The 19,095-nt window shown below is 34.3% G+C and overlaps 1 protein-coding gene across 25 annotated transcripts in view; it reads right to left on the reverse strand.

Moving 5' to 3' along the window:
- The window catches only part of Mef2 (myocyte enhancer factor 2), a 337,726-nt gene that overhangs the window by 40,326 nt on the left and 278,305 nt on the right, over nucleotides 1–19,095 (reverse strand). For all 25 annotated transcript variants that reach the window (XM_073988144.1, XM_073988141.1, XM_073988128.1 and 22 more), the window contains one exon: nucleotides 5,707–5,757. The gene's annotated coding sequence lies outside the window, so the exon portion shown is untranslated. The remainder of the gene's footprint in view (nucleotides 1–5,706; nucleotides 5,758–19,095) is intronic.

Genomic DNA, 19,095 nt, shown 5'->3' on the forward strand with positions numbered 1-19,095 from the left:
AAAAATCTTTAAAAAATCCACGCCTTTTGTAATCTTTGGTAGCTTCTAAAAATCTTTAAAAAATCCACGCCTTTTGTAATCTTTGGTAGCTTCTAAAAATCTTTAAAAAATCCACGCCTTTTGTAATCTTTGGTAGCTTCTAAAAATCTTTAAAAAATCCACGCCTTTTGTAATCTTTGGTAGCTTCTAAAAATCGTTAAAAAATCCACGCCTTTTGTAATCTTTGGTAGCTTCTAAAAATCTTTAAAAAATCCACGCCTTTTGTAATCTTTGGTAGCTTCTAAAAATCTTTAAAAAATCCACGCCTTTTGTAATCTTTGGTAGCTTCTAAAAATCTTTAAAAAATCCACGCCTTTTGTAATCTTTGGTAGCTTCTAAAAATCTTTAAAAAATCCACGCCTTTTGTAAATTTTGCTTGTTGAATTTATCAAAAAAAACATTTGGCCAAAATTAAATGATTTTTTTTTAATTTCCAAACACCATGTGCAATAATAAACAATAATAACTGGGAGTTTTCACTTTAACATTCTACTTCCGTTTGTTTTAAGCCATAAATTTCAAAATTACTCGTTTATACTTTTAGTATGTATTGGTGATAATGACGTTGTTGTTGTTGTTCTTATTACAGGTAATTTCCATACATGTATCATTTATTCTTCTTCCTCATTTCTATTGGATTTCCTTCCCTGCGACTTGCTTCAGTGAGACACACATATTTTGTTTGTTTGTTTGTCAATGTGACTCTGATATCAAATATTTGTTGTGGTTATTATATTGATTTTTTGTAATATCTGTTAAAAACAGCAACAACAAAAACAGAGGTAATATTAACGCATTTTATTGTCATGTACACGTGTCTGTAAGGGGGTGGAGAGGTGGAATAAATAACAATATTGACAATTCAAACATTACAATATGTATAAGAAGGACAAAGGAAGTATTGACCCCCCAACCACGCCCTCTACATGCAGACTTTAGGCAGACATTAAAATGTAATGACGTTTAATAATGACATTGTAAATAAATTGTAGCAACCGAAAATAGGCTTTATGAAGTACGGATTTTAATAATAAGCAAATAATTAAAATATTTTATATGTTTACTCAGATTTTCTACCGAGAATTCTCTCTAAAATTTACAAGGAATTAAATTAAAGAATTTAATATTTTTTTCTTATGAATCGCCAAATGAAAATTTCAAAAAAATAGACAGCCACCTACAAACATCTCAAGTGCTAAGCCGGTCTATTTAGCGTCGCTATTTTGTTTGATATTTCCATGGAAAAATTCGCATTTTTTTTAAATAATTCTACACAATAGTATTATCGAAACAAAACCAAGGCATACTTTTAGGAATGTGAAATAAAAAAGAAACCAGATTTCTCAAAGAACCCAAATTCTTTTGTGCTTAGGAATTGTCCAATTAGCTGAAAACACCAACTCACTTACAAATGTATTGAGTTTCAAAAGGATTTTTCTATTAACGCCCCCTCCTCTTTGCTCCTAAAAGTATGCAAAAAATATGAACAAATAACAAAGAGTAGCGCAAATGCGTCACAATTTTTCAACACTATTACAACAAATAACATTTGTTTCCTTTACCTAAATTTCCTTTTTTTATTGCATACATGCATACATATGCGTGTGTGTGCATGCAAGTATTTCAAAAGAGGATACAATCAAAACATATCCTTTGGCTATAAACACTAAAGCACAACATCCAAACCTCTTTACACAAACTCGAACACGCACACACATTCACCAGTCAGAATGCTTACTAACACAAAAAGAATGAAAAAGAAAGGCATAAAACAAAATAATAAAACTATATGGTAAACCCCAAGAATCCTTTGGGTGTTATGTTAGCCTAAGCTGGTGTGTGTGTGACTGTTGCTGTTGTGCTGCACATAAGTGCATTTGTAGTTTTGTCATAAAGGGGATTATCTTAGAGAACAAATGTTGAACAAAAAAACGAAACAACAAACATAACATCAACGGAATCAGTTTTCCTTCCGTTATATTGCACCGCAGTTATTGTAGTTGTTAGACAATTGTGTTGAGACATTTGTGCTTAAGTGGCCAACAACAAGGCACAGATAGTTATTTGGGCATGTGTTTGGGCTAACAAGACGCGTTTTTTATGTTTTTTTGTCGTCACAAGTCTCAGCTTGTTGTAATCATCTTAACGAAAAAAAAGTGTGTAGAACAGCGTATCCATTCCTCTTCTCCATAGTCTGTCAAGTGTTCGTTTGGTATTTGAGCTGGTGGGTATTTCAGTGGTTCGTTTGTTTAATAAGTTGACACATGGAAACCAAGTCAAGTTTTGACCCTAAGCCATAAACACTTTGCATTTATTTGGGTGAATTATTTTGCTGTTGTAAAATATGAAGAGGAGGACAATGGTTGCAGGAAGTCTTTTAGGGGATACAAGAAACAAAGGAAGCTGCCGCTTTTTTCAAAAATGGCAATAATTAATATCAAAAAGTTTATGAAAAATTCATTAAAAAAATCCACGTTCTGTGGTCTAAAGATTGATAAAAAATTCTTTAAAAAAATCCACTTTTTGTGGTCGAAAGATGGTCCAAAAGATGATAAAAAATTCTTTACAAAAATCCAGATTTTGTGGTCGAAAGATTGATGAACAATTTCCTTAAAAAAATCACAGTTTGTGGTCGAAACGTTGATGAAAAAATTCCTTAAAAAATCCACGTTTTGTGGTCCAAAGGATGGTGAAAAAAAATCCTTAAAAAATCCACGTTTTGTGGTCCAAAGTATGGTGAAAAAAAATCCTTAAAAAATCCAAGGTTGATGAAGAAAAAATTCCTTAAAAAATCCACGTTTTGTGGGCGAAAGGTTGATGAAGAAAAATTCCTTAAAAAATCCACGTTTTGTGGGCGAAAGGTTGATGAAGAAAAAATTCCTTAAAAAATCCACGTTTTGTGGTTGATGAAGAAAAAATTCCTTAAAAAAATTCCTTTGTGGGCGAAAGGTTGATGAAGAAAAAATTCCTTAAAAAATCCAAGTTTTGTGGGCGAAAGGTTGATGAAGAAAAAATTCTTTAAAAAATCCATGTTTTGTGGTCGAACGGTTCATGCAAAAAATTCTTTAAAAAATGCACGTTTTGTGGTCGAAAGGTAGATGGAAAAAATTCTTTAAAACATCCACGTTTTGTGATCGATACGTTGATGAAAAAATGGTTTAAAAAATCCACGTTTTGTGGTCGAAAGGTAGATGGAAAAACTTCCTTAAAAAATTCACGTTTTGTGGCCGAAAGGTTGATAAAAAAATTCTTTGAAAAAATCCACGTTTTGTGGTCGAAAGGTTGATGCAAAAAATTTTTTAAAAAAATCCACGTTTTGTGGTCGAAAAGTTGATGCAAAAATTCTTAAAAAAATCCAGGTTTTCTGGTCTAAAGGTTGATGAAAAAATTCCTTAAAAAATCCAGGTTTTCTGGTCGAAAGGTTGATGAAAAAATTCCTTAAAAAATCCACGTTTTGTGATCGAGAGATTAGTGGAAAAAATTCTTTAAAAAATTCACGTTTTGTGATTGAGAGATTAGTGGAAAAAATTCTTTAAAAAATCCACGTTTTGTGGTCGAATGGTAGATGGAAAAAATTCTTTAAAAAATCCACGTTTTGTGGTCGAATGGTAGATGGAAAAAATTCTTTAAAAAATCCACGTTTTGTGGTCGAATGGTAGATGGAAAAAATTCTTTAAAAAATCCACGTTTTGTGGTCGAATGGTAGATGGAAAAAATTCTTTAAAAAATCCACGTTTTGTGGTCGAAAGGTTGATGCAAAAAATTCTTTAAAAAATCCACGTTTTGTGGTCGAAAGGTTGATGCAAAAAAATCTTTAAAAAATCCACGTTTTGTGGTCGAAAGGTAGATGGAAAAAATTCTTTAAAAAATCCACGTTTTGTGGTCGAAAGGTAGATGGAAAAAATTCTTTAAAAAATCCACGTTTTGTGGTCGAAAGGTTGATGAAAAAAATTCTTTAAAAAATCCAAGTTTTGTGGTCGAAAGGTTGATGCAAAATTTTTTTAAAAAAATCCACGTTTTGTGGTCGAAAGGTTGATTAAAAAAATTCCTTCAAAAATCCAAGTGTTGTGGTCGAAATGTTGATGAAAAAATTCTTTAAAAATCCACGTTTTGTGATCGAAGAGTTGATGAAAAAATTCCTTAAAAATCCACGTTTTGTGGTCGAAAGGTTGATGCAAAAAATTCTTTAAAAAAATCCACGTTTTGTGGTCAAAGGGTAGATGGAAAAAATTCTTTAAAAAATCCACGTTTTGTGGTCAAAAGGTAGATGGAAAAATTCTTTAAAAAATCCACGTTTTGTGGTCGAAAGGTTGATGAAAAAATTCTTTAAAAAATCCACGTTTTGTGATCGGAACGTTGATGAAAAAATTCTTTAAAAAATCCACGTTTTGTGGTCCAAAGGATGATGAAAGAAATTTCTTAAAAAATCCAAGTTTTGTAGTCGAAAGGTTGATGAAAAAAATTCCTTAAAAAATCAACGGTTTGTGGTCGAAAAGTTTATGAAAAAATCCTTTAAAAAACTCAGGTTGATACGTCCTTCGGACTTGGCGATAAAAAGGAGGTCCAATATCACTGCACTATCATGTCAATAGATAGTTCCTTCAGGGAAATATTTTATGTAGGCAATATTTAAAAAAAGAAATTGGAAGCCTAAAAGTATGCACCATTATTTAAAAAATAAGATTAAAAAATAACACCTCGAAATAAAAGAGTATTTACATAGAATTTTCAGTCTATCACAAAACTTCATGGGTGCCTAAAATATTGGCGGAGTATGATTCAGCCAAGGAAGAGTTATATTTCCTAAGCCTCCGGAATTCAGGGTTTATTTCTCAGATGTGATTATTCGATTTTTGTTAAAATTTAAATTAAATAAACCTCTTCGATAATAATATTCTGCAAAATTTTGAGCTTTGAGACAATAAAATTAAGTGAAAAAAGTTGCTGAGAACTTATCAAGTACTTGCAAGTACTTTTTAATTGCGAAGGTATCGAACAGACCTAATGAATGATCGGTTATAGTTTTGAAATTTTTTTCCGAAACCTTGACTGTGATAGTTCAGCCGCTTTTTTCGGTGAATAGTTCAATTGAACTGGACTCGGATGAACATTGCTGATACAAAGCAAGATCCGTTGAACTTTTAGTTTGAACATTCACCATGCCAGCAAAGCCCACAATCGGTAATTTGGTTCTAGTATTCGCTATTTTAGTTCAACGGTCAGGTGATTAATTGGTTTCTAGCTTCGCTATGTTATTTCAAATGTTTGATATTAAAACCAAGACTGGTTTAAGAGCGATGCATTAAAATTTTTGGAACAAAAAATATTTTCAAAACTACATAGATGGATGCTAAGAAAATTAATGGCCTGTTTCACTAAGACGATTCGAATTCTCAAATTCGTTCGAACTACTAACAAACGAAAGTTTGTATTTGAAAAAGTATTTGACTCATTTTAGTTTTTAATCGAACAAAAAAATTCTACAGTAACAGGATTTTTGTAGTAATTTGAACGAATTTAAGCTCCAATCGTCTTAGAGAAATAGACCATAAAAATAATTTCATTCAAACAGGGAGATATAAATATATTTTTTTAAGTGAGGCATATTTTTAGGAGAATAATTATATATGAATAATTATAAAAAAATTTAAAAATTGCAAAACTCACCCTTTGTTAATTGTTATTTATAAAAATGATTTCCATTTAACGCATATAAATCTGTAAAGAAAATAGAAAATAAGTTAATAATTGTCAATAATGAGTTGCTATTTATATCTATAAATTTCATACGCCATGAATGACTGGGTGATCCTAGGTTATGGGAAATTTGTCCAAGAAGGGTATGAAATATCCAAAACAGCCATAAGTTTTTAGTTTTTACAGTGCTTTGTTATATCAGTTATATTACATTTTCAATTTTAAAATATTATTTAATTTTTCATTTTCTTAAAAAAAACTAAGTTTAAAAATTTCATAGTAACTTTTAATCTATATCTGTAAATTGCATAGGTGATAAATGACTGAGGGGTCATAAAAGCTCTGTCAAATTGGCTAAAGTAAGGATTCAGAAATTGTAACTGCCACGAGACAAGGGTGGGTTGTGGGAAATCCGTCCTAGAAGGGAAGGGAATACGTTAAGTTTTTTTGCTTTGCACAGTGTTGCGTTATATAAGTTTGCATTCACATTTTTTTTTATTTCATAGCATACCGTTAGGCTTTGACTGTGATTGGTGCCTTTTTGGAAATATATTTTTTGGGATTTGATTCACAATATCATAGAATTTACTGTTTTTACCTAAGACATGGGCTTTGTCCAAAGAGGTCATTTATTTCACTGAAATTTACAACAGAATTGACGTCTTCAATTTAAACCAGCTGGGTGTAAATCTGGCTTTATTTAGACTTTCGTCTAACAACAGATGTCGCACAAACAGTTTTTTTCGCATTACTTAATAACAAAATTACGAAAGTGTTTAAAAATCCATAAATTGTGTCAAAATTTTCGAATTTACAAACGTAATTTATGACAAATTTGTAGCATTCCCAAAAAAAAATTGCAAACCGGTTTGGAAGAAAGCAAAAAAAAAGGAATTGGGGAAGTTTGTTGCGCATAATCACTTTTAATGAAATGTTAACGTTTAAATGTACAGTAAACAGCAACAACAACAACGACAAAGAAGAGAATGTAAATTAATTGTGTGTTATTGGCAAGTGTTTAAACTAATTCTCAAACACAAAAACAACAGATTATCAATGATTGCACAATAAGGAAGACAATTTTGGAGATGACTGGTTTTCTTCGGATTTTTGTTGTGGTATTTTTTTAGGATGCAGCTGTGGAAAATTACTTCAAATCAATAAATTTGTTCGTCTGGTCGAGGTGGTGATGTTGGTTGGTGATGGTCTGGTATCATAAATTAATAAGTTAATGTTTATTGTTTCCTTTCAATTTTATTCTGCATTCTTTATTGCCACTAATGTGAAAGGTTTTTATTATGATGATGATGGTTTTCAAAGTTACGATGATTTTTTCAGGGACAGATATCGAATCAAAGATGATTCTAATTAAAGACACCTGTTTCGTGTTAAAACCCAAATTAGCATAATTTTTGTTGGGTTGCACATCGTAAAACGCAGTGTGCAGTATGTTATTTTTAACTTCATCATTGGCATTGTAATAAAATATGTCAAGTTTATGATAATATATGTACAATTTGGAGCAATTTATATTTCGTATAATAAAGGATCTTTTAATATTTGAAAGGAATTTCATGGATGCTGGAGAAAAACAAATGCTCACGTAGACAAAATTTCAAATATAATTGCAAAAAATAACCCTCTGTTTAGTGATACAGGCCATATTACTAAAGTAATTGGCGCCTAATTTAAGGGCATGAAAGAAAAAGTCTCATTAATCGGTTGTGCAATTTTTTCATGTTTAAAATTCCTCAACAATCACTTTGTAAATTATTTTATTTTAATTTTATTCTATATTAATTATAATTATATAATTATATTTAATTATAAATTGGCGCCCAATGTATACCAAAAACCCAAAAGTAGCCATTCTGCACAACAAATGTTCATTAAGACCAAATTTTGAGGTCTAGTTGTAAATATACGCCACAGTTTCGTGATAAAAGGCATGTTAAACTAATTGGCGACCAATATGGGGCACGCAATAAAATTCTCATTCATGAACGGTTCAATTTTTTGAAGTTTAACATTCCTCAACAATTAATCATTTTGTAATTTATTTTTGATTCAAGCTTATAATATAGTTCTATTATAAATTGGCGCCCAATGTGTACCATCATAAATCCAAAAAATAGACTTTCTGAAGAAAAAATGTTCATGAATTTGATGCTACATTATAAAAACTCAACACAGTTTAGTGATAGAAGGCATATTAAAGTAAGTGGCGCCCAATGTGGGGCATGAAAGAAAAAGTCTCATTAATCGGCTGTGCAATCTTTTCATGTTTAAAATTCCTCAACAATCACTTTGTAAATCATTTTATTTTAATTATATTTTAATTATAATTATATAATTATATTTAATTATAAATTGGCGCCCAATGTCTAAAATAAACCCAAAAAGTAGCCATTCTGCACAGCAAATGTTCATGAAGACCAAATTTAAGGTCTAGTTGTAAATATACGCCAAAGTTTCGTGATAAAAGGCATATTAAACCAATTGGCGCCCAACGTGGGGCACGCAATAAAATTCTCATTCATGGACGGTGCAACTTTTTCAAGTTTAACGTTCCTCAACAATTAATCACTTTGTAATTTATTTTTTATTCAGGCTTACAATAGAGTTCAATTATAAATTGGCGCCCAATGTGTACCAAAAACCCAAAAAGTTGCCATTCTGCTGAACAAATGTTCATGAAGACCAAATTTAAGGTCTAGTTGTAAATATACGCCACAGTTTAGCATATAATTGTAATTGGCGCCCAATGTGGGCCACGCAATAAAATTCTCATTCATAAACGGTGCAATTTTTTTCAGGTATAACATTCCTCAACAATAAATCACTTTATAATTTAGTTTATTATTAAGGCTTACAATACAGTTCTATTATAAATTGGCGCCCAATGTGTACCATCAGAAACCCAAAAAGTAGACATTCTGCAGGACAAATGTTCATGAAGACCAAATGTTGAAGTCTAGTTGTAAATATACGCCACAGTTTAATGATAAAAGACATATAAAAGTAATTGGCGCCCACTGTGGGGCACACAAAAAATTCTTATTCAAGGACGGTGCAATTTTTTCAAGTTTAACATTCCTCAACAATTAATTACTTTGTAATTTATTTTTTATTCTGGCTTACAATACAGTTCTATTATAAATTGGCGCCCAATGTGTACCATCATAAATCCAAAAAGTAGTCATTTTGGAGAACAAATGTTATTGAAGACCAAATTTAAGGTCTAGTTGTAAATATACGCTACAGTTTAGTGATAAAATGCATATTAAAGTAAGTGGCGCCCAACGAGGGGCAAGCAATAAAAGTCTTAATCATCGGCTGTGCACTATCTTTCAAGTTTTAGATTCCTTAAAAATTAATCACTCTGTATTATATTCTTGAGGCTTACAATACAGTTCTATTATAAATTGGCGCCCAATGTGTACCATCATAAATTCAAAAAGTAGTCATTCTGCAGAACAAATGTTCACGAAGACCAAATTTAAGGTCTAGTTGTAAATATATCCCACAGTTTAGTGATAAAACACATAAAAAAGTAATTGGCGCCCAACGAGGGGCAAGAAATAAAAGTCTCAATCATCTGCTGTGCAATATCTTTCAAGTTTTAGATTCCTTAAAAATTAATCACTCTGTATTATATTCTCTTATTGAGGCTTACAATACAGTTCTATTATAAATTGGCGCCCAATGTGTACCATAAATCCAAAAAAGTAGTCATTGTGGAGAACGTAAGTTCCCAAAGTCCAAATATGAGGTCTTTTTGTAAAAATATCCCAAAGTGTAATGATAGAAGGTAAATTAAAATAATTGGCGCCCAACATGGGGCACGAAATAAAAGTCTCATTAAAAATCTTAGGGTCTTCGCCTCTAAAAAGGCAAAAAGTTAAAAATAAAAGTGTCATTGTTCAGCTGTGTAAACTTTTTCATGTTTTAGATTCCTCAAAAGTTAAGTACTCTGTACTTTTTTTATTATTCTATTATAAATTGGCGCCCAATGTGTACTATGATAAATCCAAAAAGTAGTCATTCTAGAGAACAAATGTTCATGAAGGCCAAATTTAATGTCTAGTTGTAAAAATACCTCACACTTTTGGGATATAAGGTATATTAAGAAATTGGCGCCCAATGCGGGGCACGAAAAAAGTCTCAATCACAAGCTGTGAAAATTGTTTTCTAGTTTTAGATTCCTCTAAAATTAAACACTCAGAAATTAATTTTATTATTTAGACTTGTGGACAGTTCTATTATAAATTGGCGCCCAAAGTGTAAAACCCAAAAAGTAGCCATTACAGATTTTTAATTTGTAAATTATGTTTGCAAAACCCCCCAAAAAATCTCCCACCCTTTCTTCCCAACCAAAAACGTTCCCTTTTATTTAATTTTATTTTGTAGTTGTAGATTTTTGTAGTAAGTCTCATTTGATAATTTGTTTTTATTTTGATTACAAACAAAAAAATTCATTCATCACTCATAAAAATAATAATAATCTCCGAAAGGGGCAAACCCACACACGCACACACATTCACCACTCAAGTGTACCGAGGCACACTTTAAATATTCAAATTTATCTAATAATGAAAGCGAATGAACGAACGTAAAACACAAAACAAACAACAAACCATTTCTTCTCTTATCTTTGGCAAGACCGATTAAAATGATTATTTTTTTGCGAACTACTCGACTTGATGTTGTTGTTGTTGTTGGTGGTGTTAAAATCTTAAGTACTTGTTTGTTGTTTTCTGTATTTTGACTTGACTGGCTGCACAACAAAACAGATAACGACGCAACAAACAGCAGTCCAGAGGTATTTGGCTAAATAGTTATGAAGAAAAAAATTTGCATTTTGCAGCAACATAAAAGAATTTACGATTTCTTCGAGGGTGGGTTTAAAGATTAGAAATGCCCCCTTTAGCCGGCCAGGTTTATGATATGTATTATCGCTGAATGCAATCGAATTTAAGTTGATTAGTGAGTGATAAGGAAGGGAATTTTTGTTCCAAAGTTATTTTTAAGAAAAACACTTTTGTTGTTGGGTGTTGGTGCGCCGCCAAAAAGTAGGCAACAAAATATCAGTTACATTATTTTGAATTAAAATGCAGCTAAGATTTTAGAAATTTCCAGATTTTATAAAATAGGCGCTTTATAAAGGTTACCAATTTTCTTGATTTTGTGTAATATCAAATATAAATTCTAGAAAGTGGCGCCCAACATGGGGCTCTAATGCTGCAATTAAAAATAAAAGGTATCATCAGGCAGCAAAAACAAAAAATTTTTTCTTATTCTTTTGGGTGTTTTTTTTTTTTTTTTGATTATTCTGTCCATTATCAAGTGAAATATGGAGATTACAAACACAGCGTTGAAAAACGCATCACAAAGACTACTAAAAACGAGAGATGGGCGAAGCAGTGGCCACAAATATTGAGTTTTTCAAATATTACGTGATAATTGGATATGAATTTTAAATAATTTTTAATGGGTATTATAGAAGAGAACGTAGGGATAAAAGTCATATTAAAGTAATTGGCGTCTAAGGTTGGTCACGAAATAAAAGTCTCATTCATTGGCTGTGAATTTTTTTTCATGTTCAACATTTCTCAACAATTAATCACCCTGTAATTTATTTTTTTTTTATTTATGTGTAACGTAAACCTCAAAAAGTAGCCATTCTTGAGAACAAATGTTCATTAAAACCAAAGGAATTGGCGCCCAATGTGGGGTACGCAATAAAAGTCTCATTCATTGCCTGTGTAATTTTTTTATGTTTAACATTTCTCAACAATTAGTCAGCCTGTAATTTATTTTTTATTCAGGCCTACAATGCAATTCTTTGATATATTGGCGCCCAATATGTAGCATAAACCCAAAAAGTAGTCATTCTTGAGAACAAATGTTCATGAAGACCAAATTTGATGTTTAGTTATAAAAATTCGCCACAGGTTTGGGATACAAGGTATATTAAGGAATTGGCGCCCAATGAGGACCACGCAATAAAGTCTCATTCATTGGCTGTGCAATTTTTTTCATGTTCAACATTTCTCAGCAATTAATCACCCTGTAATTTATTTTTTATTCAGGCCTAAAATACAGTCTTTTTTATAAATTGGCGCCCAATGTGTAGCATAAACCCCAAAAGTAGCCATTCTTGAGAACAAATGTTTACGAAGACCAAATTTGATGTTTAGCTGTAAAAATTCACCACAGTTTTGGGATAAAAGGTATATTAAGGAATTGGCGCCCAATGTGGGGCACGCAGTAAAAGTCTCATTCATTGGCTGTGTATTTTTTTTTTTGATGTTTAACATTTCTCAAAAATTAGTCAGCCTGTAATTTATTTTTTATTCAGGCCTACAATACAGTTTTATTTATAAATTGGCGCCCAATGTGTAGCATAAACCCAAAAAATAGCCATTCTTGAGAACAAATGTTCATGAAGACCAAATTTTATGTTTAGCTGTAAAAATTCACCATAGTTTTGAGATAAAAGGTATATTAAGGAATTGGCGCCCAATGTGGGGCACGCAATAAAAGTCTCATTCATTGGCTGTGTAATTTTTTATGTTAAACATTTCTCAACAATTAGTCATCCTGTAATTTATTTATACAATGTAATACTTTTATATATTGGCGCCAAACTTAGTTTAAGTTCGAAGATGAGCCATATCGGTCCACTCCTTCGGGTACCTCCCCCGCAAAAGTCCAAAATTTGTCTGTAAAATGGTGTGAACGATAACTCTCGAAGGGCGCAATCGATTTGGTTCAAACTTTGCACATCCTATTATTCTTTCCAGATATAGATCCGTATCGAATATGGACTATATTGGCTCTCTCCTTCGGGTACCTTCCACACAAATTTAGGATAAAGTGAAGTTTAAGAGCACCTCTCGGATCGTTTTGATTTTTTTTCAGTAAGTTGTCCTTGCGTCTGCCTTTACGAAGGTACAATTTGTTTCTTGCGCAAGTCAATACTTCCTGAGATATTGGCCTAAAAATTCCAAGAATCCCTGACCGCACCAACCAAAATTGCAAATCCGCAAGATAATTCTCACAGGGAGTTTCTGATTGGTGCAGACTTTGCACATCATATTATTTCATTCAGTCATGTAACAGGTTGGAATATGGACTATATCGGTCCAATTCTTCGATTACGTCCCGCACAAAATTCGGATAAATTGAATTTTAAGAGCACCTCTCAGATCGTCTTGATTTTTTTTCAGCAGGTTGTCCTTACGGCTCCCTTTACGACGGTAAAATTTTTTTCTTGCGCAAGTCCATACTTCCTGAGATATTTGCCTAAATGTTGCAAGAAACCTTGACGGCACCAACCAAAATGGCAAAACCGCAAGATAATTCTCACAGGGAGTTTCTGATTGCTGCAGACTGTGCACATCATATTATTTCATTCAGTCATGTAACAGGTTGGAATATGGACTATTATCGGTCCACTCCTTCGGCACGTCCCACACAAAATTCGAAAAAAAGTGAAGTTTAATTGCTCTTCTCACATCGTTTTGATTTATTTTTCAGTAGGTTGTTCTAGCGGCCTCATTTACAACGGTACAATCTTTTTCCGGAGTAAGTCAATATTTCCTTATATAATGGTCCAAGCTCCAAACACCTCCCGGCACATAATAAAATGGCTATTGATCAAGTTAACTCTAAAACTTTTTCAAATTTTTTTTCAAACTTAAATTAATTTAGTCCTTTATGAAGAAGTTTGGTTACTGAAAATTTTTGGTATATGTCAATGATTTGGTATACGGCACAATTATTGTGTTTGGTTTGGTCAGTGGTTGAGGGTATATCTCCGTCAGCACAGCTGACTGATACTTTCTTACTTGTTTCGTGATAATTCACCTTTGGAGAAAAATATCGCCCGGCTGGCAAGGGTTAACCTTAACCGATCGTCATACAATTTCATCTCTTATAAGTTTTTTGGTCAAATGGAAAAAATTTGAAGATAGGAGTTCCTATCAAAACTTGGTTTGTTTTTTTTTTTCTTTTGGTTGGTCTAATGTTTACACGTTGGGCGCCACTGTAATAAGTAAGTATATCACATACTGCGAAACTAAGACAAACATCAAGGTTTTGGTATATATACAATGTACATTTATAACTTATATTTTCACGTTGGGCGCCACTTTAACAAGTGAATCACTTACAGCGAAATTAGGAAGTTGAATCCCCCCCCCCCCCTACTTTTTATTTTTCTATGTCTAATTCACCAACGTGAAGGAACGGTCCTGACCAAGGAACGGTCCGGACCGGTTTTAACATGGCAAAGCCCAGGATTTATCTTGGTCCCTCTTTCATCCCAAGTGGACACTGACCTCCCCGTGGTGTCACCTGGGGAACTGCCTTTAACACCCGTTAAAGGTAGTGAGCTAACATGTGCCGCGCGTTCACCCATAAGAACGTTAAAAACTTGGGTTTGGGTGTCGGGTTAGTAACCCTCCCCTAGAAAAAACAGCCTACTATGAAAAAACGAAAGAAAAGAAAAACAAACCCCTCTAAAGTTGACGAACCCCGCAAACGTTTTAAGGACCATGATCTGCGAATCTGCACCTGGAATGTTCGCACTCTTTATAGAGAAGGTGCAGTCTTCGCATTGGCAGACGTACTTGAAAAGTACAAGACCGATATTACTGCCATACAGGAAATACGATGGATTGGGAAAGGCGTCACAACAACACCTAAAGGTGACGCACTGTATTATAGCTGCCATGACGTAAAGCATGAGTTTGGTTGTGGATTCGTAGTTAGTCGGAGACTAAAACATCTGGTATCCAGCTTCACTCCAGTGAATGAAAGACTTGCTGCAATTCGAATAAAAGCTAAATTCTTCAACATCAGCTTTATTTGCGCTCATGCTCCCACTGAAGAAAAGGACGAACAGACCAAAGATATATTTTACGAGTGCTTAGAAGAAACATATGACCGTTGCCCTGCCCATGACATTAAAATCATTCTAGGCGATTTTAATGCCAAAATTGGAAAGGAGAATATCTTTGGCCCAACAGTCGGGAAATTCAGTCTCCACAGTGAAACATCTGACAATGGTATGAGACTGATAGACTTTGCAGCTGCAAAAAACATGGTAGTTAGCAGTACCAGATTTAATCATCTCGATATTCATAAGGGCACCTGGCTGTCTCCAGATCAGAAAACAAGAAACCAAATTGATCATGTTGTGATAGATGGAAGACATTCATCGAGCGTGTTGGATGTACGATCGTTCCGAGGCGCAAACATTGATTCGGACCACTACCTTGTTGCAGCAAAGGTACGCACCCGCTTAAACGTAGCAAACAAAGTACGAGCAGACACAACACGAAAGTTAGACATCGGTAAGCTGCAATCACAACAGATAGCCACAGCATATTCCACTCAACTAGCCCAATTGCTTAGTCAAAGCCCTCCTCATCCCGATAACATATCAGCGCAATGGCAAAGCATTGCCCACTCCATGCAAACAGCCGCAAAATCCATACTTGGATACCAGAGACCTCCACCAAGGAATCCATGGTATGATGAGGAGTGTCGTGCTGCCACCGAAGAGAAAAATGCGGCATATAAGGCTACTTTACAATCCGTAGCAACGCGTAGCGCACGAGAGAGATACAGGGAGAAAAGGAGAGAGGAGAAACGTCTTTTCCGCAGGAAAAAGAGAGAGATGGAAAAGCGGGAGTGTGAAAAAATCGAGATGTACAGGAGCCAGAATGAAGTCCGAAAATTCTACCAAAGAGTCAAGCATCAAACTGATGGCTTTGGTACAGGCACATCCTCCTGTAGAGACCAGCAAGGTAATTTGGTAACTGATACAGATAGTATACTCAGGATATGGAAAGAACATTTTTCAAATCTGTTGGTATCCAATAGCAGCGAAGAAGACGAAGATACCACAGTCCCAATCCCAGAAGATGGTATTGAATGTATACTGCCCAGCCAAGATGAGGTAAAGACAGCAATAAATCGGCTGAAGAATAATAAGGCAGCAGGGGCCGATGGCTTACCAGCCGAGCTGTTCAAAACCGGAGGCGACACGCTGATAAGGTGTATTCATCAGCTAGTTAGCACCATCTGGCAGGAAGAACGAGTACCCGACGATTGGAACCTGAGTATCCTGTGCCCCGTCCACAAGAAGGGAGATAAGACTGTATGCTCTAACTATAGGGGCATAAGTCTACTCCCTATTGCCTACAAGATCGTGTCAGGGATATTGTGCGAACGACTAAAGCCAATGGTCAACGAGATTATTGGACCATACCAATGCGGCTTTAGACCTGGCAAGTCCACCATTGACCAGATATTTACCCTGCGGCAAATCCTGGAGAAGACCCAAGAGATGCAGATCGACACCTACCACCTTTTTGTCGATTATAAAGCAGCCTTCGACAGTCCGCTGCGCTCAAAGGTATTCCAAGCCATGTCTGAATTTGGTATTCCCGCAAAGCTCATCCGGCTTTGTAAAATGACTTTAACTGACACGAGGTCCTCAGTTAAAATAGGAAAGAACCTCTCCGAAGAGTTTGGTACCAAAAGAGGTTTCAGACAAGGAGACAGCCTTTCGTGTGACCTCTTCAACATCCTGCTAGAAAAGGTTATACGAGAGGCAAACGTCAAAAGAAGTGGCACAATCTACACCAATAGTCACATGTTACTTGCTTATGCTGATGATATATGGGTCGATCAGTAAAAGAAGTAACTGATACCTTTATAAAGGTCGAAGGAGAATCTGCTAAAGTGGGTCTGGCGGTAAACGGTGAGAAGACCAAGTTGATGGTGTCGACGCGCAATGCGTCCATTGAGCTCGGACCGACTGTGGAAGTTGGTTCCTATAATATTGAGGTAGTAAAAGACTTCGTCTACCTCGGCACCTCCGTCAACACAACAAACGACATCAGTTGTGAAATAAAAAGAAGAATTGTATTGGCCAACAGATGCTACTTTGGATTAAGTAAGCAGTTTAAAAACAAAGCCACATCTCGTCAAACAAAAATAACGCTCTACAAAACACTGATACTACCCGTGCTGATGTATGGCTCCGAAGCCTGGGTACTTGCGCAAGCAGACATGGCAGTGCTTGGTGTGTTTGAGAGAAAAATTCTTCGAAAGATCTACGGACCAATCTGCGTTGACGGTGAATATCGACGTCGCATGAACCACGAGCTGTATCTGCTATACAACGACATCAATATTGTTAAACGTATCGAGATGCAGCGATTGCGTTGGCTAGGCCATATCATAAGAATGAGCGATGATGAACCCGCTAAAAAGGCGTATGAATACATGCCACATGGCGGTGCACGCAGAATTGGCAGGCCAAGGAATAGATGGCGCAAACAAGTGGATGTTGAGATGAAAAGGCGCGGTATTCCAGAGAGCAAAGCAACAAATAGAGAGGAATGGAGATCTCTTCTTAGTTCGGCCTATAGAACAAATGTTCTGTAATGGGCCAGCTAAGTAAGTAAGTAATTCACCAACCCCCGTACCTTTATTATAGATTAAATAATCTATAGCTGCAAAAACAAACAATCAAACGACCATAAGAGAAAGAAAGCAACAATAAATGAAAATCCAAAGACCTTGGCTTTGCCAATATTAAATGATAGGGCTTCAAGTTGAGAGCGATGATTGGACTTGGACTTCGCTGTTAACCGCTTGAGTATGAAAAAAAGGCAATAAACATTCATTAAAAGAAATGTTTGCATGATACTTATGTTAATGTTTTTATATTGTTGTGGTGGTGTTGGTGTTATCAGGGAAAAATAGCGACGAAGAGAGCAAGTGAAAGGGAGAGATTATTTTTCATTTGCAAAAAATAAAATTAATGCATTATGAGATTTAGCATAAGAGTTTTAATTATTTTTTTCCGTATTGCATATTTCGAAAGAATTTTAAAATTTATTACAAAAAAAAAAAAAAAAAACAAAAAATTAAATTAAAAAAATAAATTTATTACAAAAAAATTAAATTAAAAAAAAATTAGTCGCACCTGCTGACTTGAAAAAACAAATCAAAAACCAAATCGAAAAAAAAACACATAAACCAGTTCTTGATTTTGTTTGATTTTTGTTCCTCTTAAGCTAAAGATGTGAACAAACTTGCTGTGAATATTTCTTTTTATCATTAACACATCCAATTTGTTTTTGTGTGTTGGTTAAATAATATTTTAGAGTGAAAAGTGCAACACAACAACAAATAAATAATTATTATCAACAACATAAGTTTATTCAACTGTTTTACATTTTTGTTGTATTCCCCATTCGTTTAGCATCATTTATGTTTAAAAAAATATACATACAAACAAATATTTTCCCTTTCAAAGTTGCAATTTTAATTTGACTTTGGAAAGAAAAGTAACACCTACACTGACTTGTTTGCAAGTTCTTATAACACGTGCTCTGTCGGAACATCATCAGTAATAACTTATGTACGATTTCCTGCTAACAGGATTATAAACAACAAAAACAGCTGTTCACAAGATAAAGTTAAGCGTTAATAATAAAACTGTGTGGATTTTATTTAAATATGCAAACATCTTCAATGAAGCAGTTAAATAAAAATTTATGTATTTATTATGTACCCATTCCTCATAATATTTTGGAAGTGTGTGTTGCATACTTTAAGGCTTAAATGTTGACAATTCACAGTTGGGCGCCATACATGGTAAACTACTGATAATGTAAATGGCGCCCAAATATAAAAAGGAGTTTATTCCGAATAACCGCATAAACCACAGTGTAAATAGTTCCTACATTTAGTGAAATAGTTCTTTAGGCGATGTGGGAAAGTGTATACGCAAAATAAGTAATAAAACAAAAGGTTATTTAAACAGCAAACCGTTATTTAAACAGCAAACCGTATTGTTGTTGTAGCAGCATGAAGCATAGGTTAGATGCTGGGTTAGTAGACGCTGGCCGAAAAACTATGGTTTCGGGTCAATTCGATACGCAAGAACCCGCTGCCGTGGGACTGTGTAAAAAAATAAAATTAAAAAAGTATCAGGCATTGCCGACAGAGGTATACCCTGAACCTGTTTGAATTTAAACACATTTTTCCCAAAAAACGTATGAATTTAGGGGTTCTTCAGAATTTTGGCCGTATGAACTTGCCGACAAAGATATGGATTCGGATAAAATATCAAAAGTTTTACAGAGGAGCTACCTAAAGCTATGGAATGGATTTTGGAAGTGTGTCTTATTTTGTGAGTCATTCCTCTCGTTAAAGGCATTATATCAGGAAACATGGACTTGAAAACGAAAAATGTCACATTGCTGTTAACAGGGCTACTTGGAGAGTACCTTCGGCAAAAATTTCCAAAGGATTCTCGCACAGGCCCTT

This window comes from Musca autumnalis, unplaced genomic scaffold (assembly GCF_047663935.1).
Source record: "Musca autumnalis isolate F117 unplaced genomic scaffold, ASM4766393v1 scaffold_5, whole genome shotgun sequence".
Taxonomy (NCBI): domain Eukaryota; kingdom Metazoa; phylum Arthropoda; class Insecta; order Diptera; family Muscidae; genus Musca; species Musca autumnalis.